This window comes from Mustelus asterias, chromosome 27 (genome assembly GCF_964213995.1).
Source record: "Mustelus asterias chromosome 27, sMusAst1.hap1.1, whole genome shotgun sequence".
NCBI lineage: Eukaryota > Metazoa > Chordata > Chondrichthyes > Carcharhiniformes > Triakidae > Mustelus > Mustelus asterias.
In genome coordinates this window covers 37,076,374-37,093,338 of record NC_135827.1, presented here as the reverse complement: position 1 = coordinate 37,093,338, position 16,965 = coordinate 37,076,374, and the positions used below count along the sequence as shown (strand labels likewise).

General features: G+C 45.5%; 1 protein-coding gene across 2 annotated transcripts in view; it reads left to right on the top strand.

Annotated features, from left to right (window-relative positions):
- Positions 1–1,933: 1,933 nt before the first annotated feature.
- The window catches only part of LOC144479953 (transmembrane protease serine 4-like), a 77,058-nt gene continuing 62,026 nt past the window's right edge, over positions 1,934–16,965 (top strand). The window contains exon 1 of one of the 2 annotated variants that reach the window (XM_078199039.1): positions 1,934–1,980. The gene's annotated coding sequence lies outside the window, so the exon portion shown is untranslated. Of the gene's footprint in view, positions 1,981–6,860; positions 6,945–16,965 lie in introns of those variants that run through there. The other variant, XM_078199038.1, reaches the window with a different exon arrangement.

The following is a 16,965-nucleotide window of genomic DNA, read 5'->3' as shown; positions in this document are numbered from 1 at the left end:
CTCTATACCCATCTTACCCATGTAACTATCTAAATGCTTTTTAAAAGATAAAATTGTACCCGTCTCTACTACTACCTCTGGCAGCTTGTTCCAGACACTCAACACCCTCTGAAAAAATTGCCCCTCTGGACCCTTTTGTATCTCTCCCCTCTCACCTTAAACCTATGCCCTCTAGTTTTAGACTCCCCTATCTTTGGGAAAAGATATTGACTATCTACCTTGTCTATGCCCCTCATTATTTTATAGACCTCTATAAGATCACCCCTCAGCCTCCTGCGCTCCAGAGAAAAAAGTCCCAGTCTATTCAGCCTCTCCTTAAAACTCAATCCATCAAGTCCTGGTAGCATCCTAGTAAATCTTTGCTGCGCTCTTTCTAGTTTAATAATATCCTTTCTATAATAGGGTGACCAGAATTGCACACAGTATTCAAAGTGTGGCCTTACCAATGTATTGTACAACTTCAACAAGACGTTCCAACTCCTGTATTCAATGTTCTGACCGATGAAACCAAGCATGCTGAATGCCGCCTTCACCACTCTGTCCACCTGTGACTCCACTTTCAAGGAACTATGAACATGTACCCCTAGATCGCTCTGTTCTGTAACTCTCCCCAACGCCCTACCATTAACTGAGTAAGTCCTGCCCTGGTTCAATCTACCAAAATGCATCACCTCGCATTTGTCTAAATTAACCTCCATCTGCCATTCGTCAGCCCACTGGCCCAATTGATCAAGATCCCGTTGCAATTGGAGATGACTTTCTTCACTGTCCACTATGCCGCCAATCTTAGTGTCATCTACAAACTTACTAACCATGCCCCCTATATTCTCATCCAAGTCATTAATATAAATGACAATATATGCTGTACATCAGTCAGCTGGGGTAGACTGGATTCTGCCCTCCATCTCCACGCCAACATTATCTCCTGATTTCGAGACTGGATGGCCTGATGGGCAGTTGTTTTAATGGGCATTCATGAGATGCGGATGCAATTCACGCCACTAGCCAGCGGGAAGAGCGACACGCGATTCAATTATGAAAATTGTAATATGATTTTGCACTGACGGATTTCCAATCTTCTGGCTCCAGCTAGATTCTCCACTCCTGTCCACTACCAGTTTATAAAGTTTTAAAGTTAAGTTTATTAGTGACATAAGTCGGCTTACATTAACACTACAATGAAGTTACTGTGAAAATCCCCGAGTCGCCACACTCCAGCACCTGTTCGGGTACACTGAGGGAGAATGTAGCATGGCCAAAGCACCCTAACCAGTATGTCTTTCGGATTGTGGGAGGAAATCGGAGCACCCGGAGGAAACGCATGCAGACACGGGGAGAACGTGTAGACTCTGCACAGACAGTGACCCAAGCCGCGAATCAAACCCGGGTCCCTGGAGCTGTGAGGCAGCAGTGTTAACCACTGTGCCACCGTGCCCCCCACCCCCCCAACCACCAAACCTGATGGGAGAATTGCACCCTATGTCTTCTGTTATCATGTGCAGAACTGGACACAGCTGTGTTCAAATCAAGGTTCCACATTAAAGTTCAAACTAACTTAACTTTTTTAAAAATTCTCTGTCTAGAAATAAACCCAAGGTCCTGTTTGACTTGTTTAGTGGCCGTATTAACTGAAGTTAAATAACTGGTTGGTTGCTGAGTTGATTAGCTGAATTTAGCTTGTTCTATTTCATATCACCCCCCCGGTGAAGTTAATAATTGAACGTGCATGTTTCTCTGTCCAAACAGCCTACGTGTAATACTTATGACACCACACTTCCTTCCCCAGTTACCATTATTCGTTTCCTGTTTTATTTTGTGCCTCCCTATTTCAGTGCAATCTTTCTCAAATCTAAAAGTGACCTTCATTCCTTTTTTGCCTTTATTGAGTAACAGTTACTGGTAAGTGAGTTTGTTTTTCTACGCTGCTTCTTTAAGAGTAATAATCCTTCCCTTGCGTATCGTTCAACAGGTAGCAGTGCGGTGAGTGTTGTCATCTCATCCATATTGTTCCCCTTCAGCTGAAAATGGATTTTTGGTTGGTTAGTCAAAAATCGCAGGTGCTCAAATCTCGATGGGTTTCACCGCACCCTCTCTTCCTCTCTCTCGATTCCTGTGTTATTTTGTGAGGAACATTTCCATATTGGTGAATTGCCTATGTTTGCTTAGAGCTGTTGGTTCCCCCACCCCCCCCGCTTTCCTCCTTAACCGCAGATTGTGGTTTGAACTTGATAATGAGGGCCTGAATGTGCAAACTATTCCAGAACTATACTATGCAAAATGAAGGGAATGCTGTATTAGTGGAGATGCTTTTCGGTGACCACTCGCTTACATCATGCTTTCTGTCAGATTCTGGTGGTGGTTTAAGTCAATGTTAATGATCCTCTGGCATTATTGAATAAACATCAAATTGTCCTGGTAGAGCAAACTGGAGGGGCCGAACGGTCCACTCCGGATCCTGTTTCCTATGTTGTTGGTGCCCTGGTCATTATTTTTCCAACAACTAACATAGGAACAGGAGGGACTCCCTTCACTCTTCAAGCCTGTTAGGCCACCCAACAAGATCCTGTCTGACCCTAATTCCACCTCATAGAATCCCTACAGTGCAGAAAGAGGCTATTCGGCCCATTGAATCTGCACTGACAACAATCCCACCCAGGTCCTATACCCGTAACCCCACACGTCTATCCCGCCAATCTCCCTGACACTAAGGAGTATTTTAGTATGGCCAATCCACCTAACCTGCACATCTTTGGACTGTGGGAGGAAACCGGAGCATCCGGAGGAAACCGGAGCAGATACGGGGAGAATGGTGACTGTCTGTGGAGTTTGCACAAAGGTTGGAATTAAACCCAGGTCCCTGACACTGTGAGGCAGCAGTGCTAACCACTGTGCCACCATGAAACCTCATCTCCTTATTCCTTAAAACCATTGGCTAGTAAAAATCTATCCAGTTCAAATGTAAAATTATCAATTAAGCTCGCATCTGCCGTTTCTCTTTGGGAGAGGGTTCAACATATTAACAGTATGTTAATTAGGTTAAGATATATAGACAAAAGATATTGTTGAATTACGTAATTGGAGTGAAGACAGACTGCGGGGACACTGGGGTAGTAGATAGGAAGCAGAGACTGGCACGGTGGCACAGAGGTTAGCACTGCTGCCTCATAGTGCCAGGAGCCTAGATTTGATTCCAGCCTTGGGTCACTGTCTGTGTGGAGTTTGCACATTCACCCCATGTCTGCGTGGGTTTCCTCTGGGCGCTCTGCTTTCCTCCCACAGTCCAAAGATGATTTGATTTGATTTATTATTGTCACATGTATTAGTATACAGTGAAAAGTATTGTTCCTTGCGTGCTACACAGACAAAGCATACCATTCATAGAGAAGGAAAGGAGAGAGTGCAGAATGTAGTGTTACAGTCAAAGCTAGGGTGTAGAGAAAGATCAACTTAGTACGAGGTAGGTCCATTCAAAAGTCTGATGGCAGCAGGGAAGAAGCTGTTCTGAGTCGGTTGGTATGTGACCTCAGACTTTTGTATCTTTTTCCCAATGGAAGAAGGTGGAAGAGAGAATGTCCGGGGTGTGTGGGGTCCTTAATTATGCCGGCTGCTTTTCCGCGGCAGTGGGAAGTTTAGACAGAGTCAATGGATGGGAGGCTGGTTTGTCTGATGGATTGGGCCATGCTAAATTGCCCCTATATACAACATTGCATTCTGTAAATATAGTATCAAGAAAAACTTTAGCTCCAGTTTCGTACTTCAACTAGCTTGGGGTTGGATAATTCTCACTTCTAACGTTGTTAATCTAATGAGACATTTCCTAAATCCTCTCCTGAATGGCCTGGCGTGGATTTTAATGTTAAATGTCCTTATCCAAGGCTTCACCATCTCCCCAAGAGATGAATGAATCATTATCTGATTAGTGTACGTGGGATGTTGTAAATACAAAATGACTGCTGAGATTTCCTACTGAATAATTGTCACTGGACTTTCAAATAATATTTGGCCCCCTTAGAATATCAGCTCCCCTTTGGGCAAGTGGAGGCTCGCCCAATAGGGAAGGAGCAGTGGGGAGGTTAAAATCAGCTGGCTCCACTCAGGCTGGCAGTCGATATCTTGGAAGATTCCAAGATGGCGCCACAGCAAGGTGACTTCTTGCAAGCTGTGCCCAGCTTACCTTCTAATTCTATCTTTTACCTTCATTCTTTACTCGCATTCAGGGGCGGCACAATGGTCAGCACTGCTGCTTCACAGCTCCAGGGACCTGGGTTCGATTCCTGGCTCGGGTCACTGTCTGTGTGGAGTTTGCACATTCTCCCCGCGTCTGCGTGGGTTTCCTCCGGGTGCTCCGGTTTCCTCCCACATTCCAAAGATGTGCGGGTTAGGTTGATTGGCCGTGCTAAAATTGCCCCTTAGCGTCCTGAGATCTGTAGGTTAGAGGGATTAGTGGGTAAAATATGTAGGGATATGGGGGTAGGGCCTGGGTGGGATTGTGGTCGGTGCAGACTCGATGGGCCGAATGGCCTCTTTCTGTACTGTAGGGTTTCTATGATGTATGATCTATGCTTCTAAAACTTCATTCTAACTCTTTTAAACTCTCTAACTGCACTCTCTAGTTTCCTTCTCTATGAACGGTATGCTTTGTCTGTATAGCGCGCAAGAAACAATGCTTTTCACTGTATGTTAATACATGTGACAATAAATCAAAGCAAATCAAATCCGATAGACTTGGCACTGATCAGCACTCTGTAACCGTTGAAACGCGTTCAGGTATCACTGTAAATAAAAAGGTGATTGGTGATGGAAGACTGGCCTCGGCAAGATTATTGCACTCACCTGGACAGGGAGCTCCTCTGCTGTGACAAACATTCTGGTCAGTAAATAAAGGAATTCACCAACAGAAGCTGGAGGTTTGTCAAAATGGAAGTTCGATTTGCATGGATATGACCATCCATGTAACTGGTTCATTTTCCAATTGATATCCAGCCTCTTCCTATAACGTAATAGCAAACAGGATGGGGAAAAGAGTCCTCTTCTAGCAGAATGCAGTGGAAAACCATTGCACTTGTGGCACTCACAGCAAGACATTCAAACTCCAACAGGGAAGATTAGTCCGTGTTCTTTCCTGCAACTAGTGAAGAGAGGGATTCTTACAGGAGAGGGAGAGGAGAATGGGGATGAGAAGCATATCAGCCATGATTGAATGGCAGAGCAGACTCGATGGGCAGAATAGCCTAATTCTGCTCCTATATCGTATGGGCTAAGACCTGGACAAAATCCAAGCTTGGGCTGACAAGAGGCAAGTAGTATTCGTGCCACACAAATGTCAGGCAATGACTATCATCAGTAAGAGACACTCTAACCACCGTCCCTTGACATTCAATGGTGTAACCATCGCTGAATCCCCCACTATCAACATCCTTGGGGTCATCATTGACCAGAAACGCAACTGGACTCGCCACATAAACACAGTGGCTACAAGAGCAGGTCAGAAGCTAGGGAGACTGTGGTGAGTAAGTCACCTCCCGACTCCCCAAAGCCTGTCCACCATCCCCCCACCACCGATCCTCAGTAGCAGCAGTGTGTACTATCTACAAGATGCACTGCAGAGAGATCCTTCGAAAGCATCTTCCAAACCCACGACCACTTCCATCTGGAAGGACAAGGGCAACAGATACATGGGAACACCATCACCTGCAAGTTCCTCTCCAAGCCACTCACCACCCTGACTTGGAAATATATCGCCGTTCCTTCGCAGTCGCTTGGTCAAAATCCTGGAATTCCCTCCCTAACGGCATTGTGGGTCAACCCACAGCACATGGACTGCAGCGATTCAAGAAAGCAGCTCACCACCACCTTCTCAAGGACAACTAGGGATGGGCAATAAATGCTGGCCAGCCAGGGACACCTATGTCCCATGAATGAAATAAAAAAACCCACATCATTATTAAAGTTAGAAATGGTTTAGAATTCTAGGAAAGTCTGAAATATAAAAATCTGCCCTTTTATAACAAATGTACAGGATGATCATATTCGTTCTGGCCTTCAGCACTCCATTTAATCTCCTCCCACACCCCATGTACACTGCACATTGCACCATTGGTTTTACCCTATCCATTCACTCCCCTAAGGGTGAGATAGCTATCAATGTTTCTTGATCCAAAGACTCCATAGAATCCTTATAGTGCAGAAGGAGGCCATTCGGCCCATCAGGTCTGCACCGACCGCAATCCCACCCAGGCCCAATCCCTGTAGCCGCACGTATTCACACTGCTAGTCCCCCTGACTCTAAGTGGCAATTTAACATGGTCAATCAACTTGACCCGCACATCTTTCAACTGTGGGTGGAAACCGGTGCACCCGGAGGAAACCCACGCAGACACGGGGAAAATGTGCAAACTCCGCACAGACAGTGACCCAAGCTGGGAATTGAACCCGGTTCCCTGGCGCTGTGAGGCAGCGGTGCCAACCACTGTACCGCTGTGCCGTCCCTTCAATTGTTTGATTCTTCTCTCTGCAGGGAGGAAAAATGTCCTAATGTAGGGATTGTCAGAATCCTCCTCCACCTGTAAGGCAATGCCCAAAAACCACAAGAAAAGCACCTTTAAGAAATGTCTCACTGGTATCCAATCAGAGGCTAGGTTAATGGACTTTCACTCTTGAGCTCACAGACAAATAGTTTCCTCCAGTTCTGTAATTACACCGTTCTGCCTCCCAAAAGGCCTTGCTATTTCTTTCCATCCGCAGGTAGATTTTACAGCTGCCATAAAAGGAATTGCTTGCTAATTCCCTCTCTCTCCCCGTCATAAATGTTTAAGGGTGCGTATATTATCTCTGCAGTGAGAGGGAGTTAGGCTGGGACACTTCCACCTATTCCTCAGCAGCAGAAACTCCATTGCTGGGAGCACGATGCGAAATGTACTGAAAGGATCAAAGACAGACGGCAGGTAAAAAACAAACCACGGGATATTTTGCTAATGTTTGTTTCGGGTGATGTGGTAGAGAGAAATTGGCATAGGAACTTGGGAATTTAGGAGCAGAAGTAGCCAAAAATCAGCCCTTCGCGCCTACCCCGCACCGTGTAGCTGACTCTCAATCTTGGCTGGAGTTGGGTTGAGGTTCCAGCAGAGAAAGGTCAATGCTGCAACATCCTATTGGCTAAAGCTTAGGTGTGGCTTTCGTTAAAGGTTACCCATACCACCCCCCCCCTCACAATATTAATTATAAGACGTAGGAACAGAATTAAGCCGCTCGGCCCATCGGGTCTGCCCCGCCATTCAATCATGGCTGATGAACCATCCAATTAGAATGGGAAACAATCCATCAACAAGTTGTATTTGCAATTTTATTCTTATTCTTCCATGGGATGGCTTGGTCAGCGTGTGTTGCCCATCCCTAATTTCCCTTGAACTGAGTGACTTGCCACGCCATTTCAGAGGGAAGTTAAAAGTCAACCCACGTTGCTGTGGCTCTGGAGTCACCGGCCAGACCAAGTGAGGACAGCAGATTTCTTTCCCTAAAGGGAACCAGATGGCTTTTTTTGGACAATCGACAATGGTTTCATAGCTTTATATTCCAGATTTATTGAGTGAGTTTAAATTCCACCAGCTGGAATTTGAACCCCAGTCCACAGATTGTTAGCCTGGGCCTCTGGATGATTAATTCATTGGCACTACCACCATGCTGCCGTCTCCGTCACCCTTTCAGGCAGTGCATTCCAGATCATAGCGCAGTACCTTTATTTTTGTTTTACTCTTTCCTCTGTTTCCTTAGCCTAATGCTCATTACTCTGTTACTGGTCTCTCTGCCACCTTCCACAATGTGTCCTTACTTACTCGATCAAATATCCTCGCTGTGCATCCTCACCAGCACAGTGTCAACAGGTCAACTAGAGTGGCAAAGTTAATGTGAGGAAATGAGAGTTCTTTATATTTTTTGCAATATCATTGTCATATTTGATTTGATTTATTATTGTCACATGTATTAACATACAGTGAAAAGTATTGTTTCCTGCGCGCTGTACAGACAAAGCATACCATTCATAGAGAAGGAAACGAGAGAGTGCAGAATGTAGTGTTACAGTCATAGCTAGGGTGTAGAGAAAGATCAACTTAATGCGAGGTAGGTCCATTCAAAAGTCTGATGGCAGCAGGGAAGAAGCTGTTCTTGAGTTCGGTTGGTACGTGACCTCAGACTTTTGTATTTTTTTTCCTGACGGAAGAAGGTGGAAGAGAGAATGTTCGGGGTGCGTGGGGTCCTTAATTATGCTGGCTGTGTTGCCGAGGCAGCGGGAAATGTAGACAGAGTCAATGGACGGGCTGCATGATGGATTGGGCTACATTCACGACCTTTTATAGTTTTTTGCGGTCTTGGGCAGAGCAGGAGCCATACCGAGCTGTGATACAACCAGAAAGAATGCTTTCTATGGTGCGTCTCTAAAAGTTGGGGAGAATCGTAGCGGACATGCCAAATTTCCTTAATCCTCTGGGAAATACTGGGAAACATTTGTGTGCGTGTATGAATATGGGTTGTGACTGGTTTAATTCATGCGGAGACAGTTGGGCTGCAAAGATCACATCATCAATAAAGGAGGTAGGAAGACAAATGGTAAAGCACAGGAGGCCAGAGAAACAGCTTGACTAGGAACTTACATTAGGCAGATAGGGGAAGTGATTTTAAAGTTTACAATTGAATTTCTAAGGAAACATATACAAGTGGGAGTTGGTAAATGTGTGAGGCAAAATAGTAAGTTTATTTTATAGATGTCGTGGCCATAAACTAATAAAAAAAGTCAATCAATTCTGGGAAGAGGAACCTCTAAAGGATTGTAAAAACAATAGAGTGGAAGGTTAAAGGTGAAAACAGGACAGCGGAGTATTGTGTGGTACTAGATGATACTAGAAGGTTATAGCTTAGAAAATCTATAAGCACTGTTGTCATCAAAAATTTGATAGCAATTATCACAACTCTGTTTAAATAAACCGTGCTGAATCACGGAATTGTTAGAGAGTGGTGGCCATTCAGCCCGTTGTGTCTGTACTAGCTTTCTAAATGAGCAATTTATTTAGTGCCATTCTCCCGCCTTCTCCCCACGTTCCTGCACTTTTATCTTTTGAGTTTATTTAATCTAACGTTTTTAAGGAAATGTTAATAAAATTAACTGTGTAAATGTGTTCTTGTGCCTTTAAATGTTATTTTATTTTTGTTATCATTTAGTATATGTATATATTTACTATTTAAAAATCAACCAGTGGTTTAGGACTTACTTACCTTGATTTCCGATAACTCCTCATAATAGATAAATTGAAAACTGTTGTGGCAGCTTGTTTCAAGTTTCCCTTTGGGATTTAGACAGCCTGGTACTTATTATTTGTCACGCCATAACATTACTGAACCCGCCAGCGTAAAATAAACTGAATTGGAATCTTTAAGAAGAAAAGGGGCAGAAACAATTGTGAACAGGGATCGGTGCTGGGCCCACTGTTCTTTGTCATTTATATTAATGATTTGGATGAGAATATAGGAGGCATGGTTAGTAAGTTTGCAGATGACACTAACATTGGTGGCATAGTGGACAGTGAAGAAAGTTATCTCCAATTGCAACGGGATCTTGATCAATTGGGCCAGTAGGCCGACGAATGGCAGATGGAGTTTAATTTAGACACATGCGAGGTGATGCATTTTGGTAGATTGAACCATGGCAGGACTTACTCAGTTAATGGTAGGGTGTTGGGGAGAGTTAAAGAACAGAGAGATCTAGGAGTACATGTTCATAGCTCCTTGAAAGTGGAGTCACAGGTGGACAGAGTGGTGAAGGCGGCATTCGGCATGCTTGGTTTCATTGGTCAGAACATTGAATACAGGAGTTGGAATGCCTTGTTGAAGTTGTGCAAGACATTGGTAAGGCCATGCTTGGAATACTGTGTGCAATTCTGGTCACCCTATTATCGAAAGGGTATTATTAAACTAGAAAGAGCACAGCAAAGATTTACTAGGATGCTACCAGGACTTGATGGATTGAGTTATAAGGAGAGGCTGGATAGACTGGGACTTTTTTCTCTGGAGCGCAGGAGGCTGAGGGGTGACGTTATAGAGGTCTAAAATAATGAGGGGCACAGATCAGCTAGATAGTCAATATCTTTTCCCAAAGGTAGGGGAGTCTAAAACTAGAGGGCATAGGTTTAAGGTGAGAGGGGAGAGATACAAAAGTGTCCAGAGGGGCAATTTTTCACAGGTCGACCCTCGATGTTGCGCCGACCTGTGAAACCAATCTAAAGCCCATCTAACCTACACTATTCCAATAACATCCATATGTTTATCCATTGACCATTTAAATGCCCTTAATGTTGGCGAGTCCACTACTGTTGCAGGAAGGGCATACCATGCCCTTACTACTCTCTGAGTAAGGAACCTACTTCTGACATCTGTCCTATATCTATCATCCCTCAATTTAAAGCTATGTCCCCTTGTGCTAGCCATCACCATCCGAGGAAAAAAGGCTCTCACTATCCACCCTATCTAATCCTCTGATCATCTTGTATGCCTCCATTAAGTCACCTCTTAACCTTCTTCTCTCTAACGAAAACAGCCTCAAGTCCCTCAGCCTTTCCTCATAAGACCTTCCCACCATACCAGGCAACATCCTGGTAAATCTCCTCTGCACCCTTTCCAATGCTTTCACATCCTTCCTATAATGCGGCGACCAGAACTGTACGCAATACTCCAAGTGCGGCCGCACCGGAGTTTTGTACAGCTGCAACATGACCTCATGGCTCCGAAACTCAATCCCTCTACAAATAAAAGCTAACACACCGTACGTCGCCTTAACAACCCTATCAACCTGGGTGCCAACTTTCAGGGATCTATGCACATGGACACCGAGATCTCTCTGCTCATCCACACTACCAAGTATCTTACCATTAGCCCAGTACTCTGTATTCCTGTTACTCCTTCCAAAGTGAATCACCTCACACTTTTCCGCATTAAACTCCATTTGCCACCTCTCAGCCCAGCTCTGCAGCTTATCTATGTCCCTCTGTAACCTGCAACATCTTTCCGCACTGTCCATAACTCCACCGACTTTAGTGTCATCTGCAAATTTACTAACCCATCCTTCTACGCCCTCATCCAGGTCATTTATAAAAATGACAAACAGCAGTGGCCCCAAAACAGATCCTTGCGGTACACCACTAGTAACTGAACTCCAGGATGAACATTTCCCATCAACCACCACCCTCTGTTTTCTTATAGCTAGCCAATTTCTGATCCAAACCGCTAAATCACCCTTAATCCCATGCCTCCGTATTTTCTGCAATAGCCATCCGTGGGGAACCTTATCAAATGCTTTACTGAAATCCATATACACCACATCAACTGCTTTACCCTCATCCACCTCTTTGGTCACCTTCTCAAAGAACTCAATAAGGTTTGTGAGGCACGACCTACCCTTCACAAAACCGTATTGACTATCCGTAGTCAAATTATTCCTTTCTAGATGATTATAAATCCTATCTCTTATAATCCTTTCCAAAACTTTGCCCACAACAGAAGTAAGGCTCACTGGTCTATAATTACCAGGGTTGTCTCTACTCCTCTTCTTGAACAAGGGGACAACATTAGCTATCCTCCAGTCTTCTGGCACTATTCCTGTAGACAATGGCGACATAAAGATCAAAGCTAAAGGCTCTGCAATCTCCTCCCCAGCCTCCCAGAGAATCCTAGGATAAATCCCACCTGGCCCAGGGGACTTATCTATTTTCACACTTTCCAGAATTGCTAACATCTCCTCCTTATGAACCTTAATCCTGTCTACTCTAATAGCCTGTATCTCAGTATTTTCCTCGACAACATTGTCTTTTTCCTGTGTGAATACTGACGAAAAATATTCATTTAGCGCCTCTCCTATCTCTTCGGACTCCACGCACAACTTCCCACTACTGTCCTTGACTGGCCCTCATCTTACCCTAGTCATTCTTTTATTCCTGACATACTTATAGAAAGCTTTAGGGTTTTCCTTGATCCTACCTGCCAAAGACTTCTCATGTCCCCTCTGGCTCCTCTTAGCTCTCTCTTTAGGTCCTTCCTGGCTAACTTGTAACTCTCAAGCGCCCTAACTGAGCCTTCACGTCTCATCTTTACATAAGTCTCCTCCTTCCTCTTCACAAGAGATTCAACTTCTTTAGTAAACCACGGTTCCCTTGCTCGACCACTGCCTCCCTGCCTGACAGGTACATACTTATCAAGGACACGCAGTAGCTGTTCCTTGAACAAGCTCCACATTTCAATTGTGCCCATCTCCTGCAGTTTCCTTCCACATCCTATGCATCCTAAATCTCGCCTAATCGCATCATAATTTCCTTTCCCCCAGCTATAACTCCTGCCCTGCGGTATGTACCTATCCCTTTCCATCACTAAAGTAAACGTAACCGAATTGTGGTCAGTATCACCAAAGTGCTCACCTACCTCCAAATCTAACACCTGGCCTGGTTCATTACCCAGTACCAAATCCAATGTGGCCTCGCCTCTTGTTGGCCTATCTACATACTGTGTCAGGAAACCCTCCTGCACACATTGAACAAAAACTGACCCATCTAAAGTCTTCGAACTATAGCGTTTCCAGTCAATATTTGTAAAGTTAAAGTCCCCCATAACAACTACCCTGTTACTTTCGCTCCCATCCAGAATCATCTTTGCAATCCTTTTCTCTACATCTCTGGAACTTTTCGGAGGCCTATAGAAAACTCCCAACAGGGTGACCTCTCCTTTCCTGTTTCTAACCTCAGCCCATACTACCTCAGTAGATGAGTCCTCATCAAACGTCCTTTCTGCCACCGTAATACTGTCCTTGACTAACAATGCCACAGCTCCACCTCTTTTACCACCTTCCCTGCTCTTACTGAAACATCTAAACCCCGGAACCTGAAACAACCATTCCTGTCCCTGCTCTATCCGTGTCTCCGAGATGGCCACAACATCGAAGTCCCAGGTACCAACCCATGCTGCAAGTTCACCCACCTTATTACGGATGCTCCTGGCATTGAAGTAGACACACTTCAAACCACCTTCCTGCCTGCCGGTACACTCCTGCGACCTTGAAACCTTATTCATGACCTCACTACTCTCAACCTCCTGTACACTGGAGCTACAATTCAGGTTCCCATCCCCCTGCTGAATTAGTTTAAACCGTCCCGAAGAGCATTAGCAAATTTTCCCCCCCAGGATATTGGTACCCCTCTGGTTCAGGTGTAGACCATCCCATCTGTAGAGGTCCCACCTACCCCAGAATGAGCCCCAATTATCCAGGTATCTGAATCCCTCCCTCCTGCACCATCCCTGTAGCCACGTGTTCAATTGCTCTCTCTCCCTATTCCTCTCCTCGCTAGCACGTGGCACGGGTAACAAACCAGAGATAACAATTCTGTTTGTTCGAGCTCTAAGCTTCCATCCTAACTCCCTGAATTTCTGCCTTACATCCCCATCCCTTTTCCTACCTATGTCTTTGGTGCCGATGTGGACCACGACTTGGGACTGGTCCCCCTCCCCCTTAAGGATCCCGAAAACACGATCCGAGACATCACAGACCCTGGCATCTGGGAGGCACCACACCGACCGCGAGTCCCACTCGCTCCCACAGAATCTCCTATCTGTCCCCCTAACTACGGAGTCCCCAATGATTAATGCTCTACTCCTCTCCCACCTTTCCCTTCTGAGCAACAGAGACAGACTCTGTGCCAGAGACCTGTACCCCATGGCTTACCCCTGGTAAGTCCCCCCCCCACCAACAGTATCCAAAACGGTATACTTGTTATACAGAGGAATGGCCACGGGGGATCGCTGCACTGACTGCTTCTTACCCCTTCTAACAGTCACCCAAGTATCTTCATTTCTAGGAGTAACTACCTCCCTGTAGCTTTTATCTATAACTGTCTCTGCCTCCCAAATGATTCTGACTTCATCCAGTTCCAGCTCCAGATCCCTAACATGGTCTTCAAGGAGCTGGAATTGGGTGCACTTCCTACAGGTGTACTCAGCTGGGACACTAATGGTGTCCCTCACCTCAAACATCCCACAGGAGGAACATTGCTCTGCCTGCACTGCCATCCCTGCTAACTTCTCTTACTAAGAAACGAAAGAGAAAAGAAGAAAAGAAAGAAAAAAGCTTACCTGCTCTCACATCGAGTCTTTTTTTTAGGTTAGAGGAGGAGAGAGGGTGGGAGACATTAAACGTGTAAGTGTCTCGGGTTTCCTCACCGTTCAAATTTATTGGGCAAAACAAAAACCTTCCCAGGTCTCTCCATGGCCTACTTCCGGTTTCCTGCTGCTCTGGAAAAAAACTCCGGAAAATTAAAAATCAAACACTCTTGCCTTCCAGCTCTCCTCACAAGAATCGCTTCCCTCTCTGCCTGCTCCGCTGGAAGAATGAGGTCGAAACCTCAAAGGTAAGTACCTTTTAAAGAAAAAATACAAAAACCTTTCCAGGTCTCTCCACGGCCTACTTCCGGTTTCCTGCTGCTCTGGAAAAAACTCCGGAAAAAGTAAATTAAAAATCAAACACTCTTACCTTCCAGCTCTCCTCACAAGAATCGCTCCCCTCTCTGCCTGCTCCGCTGGAAGAATTTAGATAGTTACATGGGTACGATGGGTTTAGAGGGATATGGGTCAAATGCGAGCAATTGGGATTAGCTTAGGGGTTTTAAAAAAGAAAGGGCGGCATGGACAGGTTGGGCCGAAGGGCCTGTTTCCATGCTGTAAACCTCTATGACTCTATAACTGTGAGGAGGAAAGTGCAGAACTTGAAAAGGACATGGACAAGCTGGTGGAGTGGGCAGACAGGTGGCAGATGAAGTTCAATGCGGAGAAATGTGAAGTGAGTAATTTTGGTATAAAAAGCATGGAGTGACAAAATAAAATAAATACAAAGTTACAGGGAGTGCAGGAGCAAAGGATCCTGGGTGTACTTGTGCATAAGTCATTGAGGGTGGGAGGACAGGTGGAGAGTGCTGTTAATAAAGTATACGGTATCCTAGGCTTCATTAATTGAGGCATGAAGTGTAAGGGCAAAAAGATTACGTTGAACTTGTAAAGGGCACTGGTTTGGCCTCTGTTGGAGTTTTGCATCCAATTCTAGGTGTCATACTTTGGGAAAGATGTGAAGGCGTTGGAGAGAAAGAGAGAGAGCAGAAAAGATTCATGAGAATAATTCCAGGGATGAGGAGCTTCAGTGTTAGCAGAGATTGGTGAGATTAGGACTGTTGTATAGCTGTACTGTAAGAAGTCTCACAACACCAGGTTAAAGTCCAACAGGTTTATTTGGCAGCACAAGCTTTCGGAGTCTCAGACTCCTTCAGGTGAGTGAGGACTTGTGTTCACAAACAGGGCATATACAGACACAAACTCAATTTACAAGATAATGATTGGAATGCGAGTCTTTACAGGTAATCAAGTCTTAAAGGTACAGACAATGTGAGTGGAGAGAGGGTTAAGCACAGGTTAAAGAGATGTGTATTGTCTCCAGACAGGACAGTTAGGTGAGATTTTGCAAGCCCAGGCAAGTCGTGGGGGTTACAGATAGTGTGACATGAACCCAAGATCCCGGTTGAGGCCGTCCTCATGTGTGCGGCACTTGGCTATCAGTCTCTGCTCAGTGACTCTGCGTTGTCGTGTGTCGTGAAGGCTGCCTTGGAGAAGGCTTACCCAGAGGCTGAATGCCTGTGACTGCTGAAGTGTTCCCCGACTGGAAGGGAACACTTTGAAGGCAAGAAGTGGGGGTGTGGGGATGGCCTTGACGAGATGTTCGTCTTCATCAATGAAATGTTGAAGGGCCGGAGAAGATGCCGTAGCTTCTCCGCTCCTGGGAAGTACTGGACGACGAAGGGTACTCTGTCCGCTGTGTCCCGTGTTTGTCTTCTGAGGAGGTCGGTGCGGTTGTTCGTTGTGGCGCGTCGACCACTTCTTGCCTTCAAACAACCGCACAACCTCAAACAGACCATTGTCCACAGCAAACTACCCAGCCTTCAGGAGAATAGTGACCACGACACCACACAACCCTGCCACAGCAACATCTGCAAGACGTGCCAGATCATCGACATGGATGCCATCATCTCACGTGAGAACACCATCCACCAGGTACACGGTACATACTCATGCAACTCGGCCAACCTTGTCTACCTGTTACGCTGCAGGAAAGGATGTCCTGAAGCATGGTACATTGGCGAGGCCATGCAGAAGCTACGACGACGGATGAATGAACACTGCTCGACAATCACCAGGCAGGAGTGTTCCCTTCCAGTCGGGGAACACTTCAGCAGTCACAGGCATTCAGCCTCTGATCTTCGGGTAAGCCTTCTCCAAGGCGACTTACACGACAACGCAGAGTCGCTGAGCAGAGACTGATAGCCAAGTTCCGCACACATGTGGACGGCTTCAACCGGAATCTTGGGTTCATGTCACACTACCTGTAACCCCTACAACTTGCCTGGGCTTGCAAAATCTCACTAACTGTCCTGGCTGGAGACAATACACATCTCTTTAACCTGTGCTTGGCCCTCTCTCCACTCACATTGTCTGTACCTTTAAGACTTGATTACCTGTAAAGACTCGCATTCCAATCATTATCTTGTAAATTGAGTTTGTCTCTGTATGTGCCCTGTTTGTGAACACAACTCCTCACTCACCTGAAGAAGGAGTCTGAGACTCTGAAAGCTCGTGCTGCCAAATAAACCTGTTGGACTTTAACCTGGTGTTGTGAGACTTCTTACTGTGCTTACCCCAGTCCAATGCCGGCATCTCCACGTCATGTATAGCTGTGCTGTCAGGGGAGTAACGCCCAAGAAGGCTGAGAGGAGGTTTGGTAGAAATGTTTAAAGTCATGAGGAGTCTGCACAGAATAGAGAGGGAGAAACTGTTCCCACTTAAGAAAGGATCGAGAACGAGAGGGCAGAGATTTAAAGTAATTGGTAAAAGAAGCAA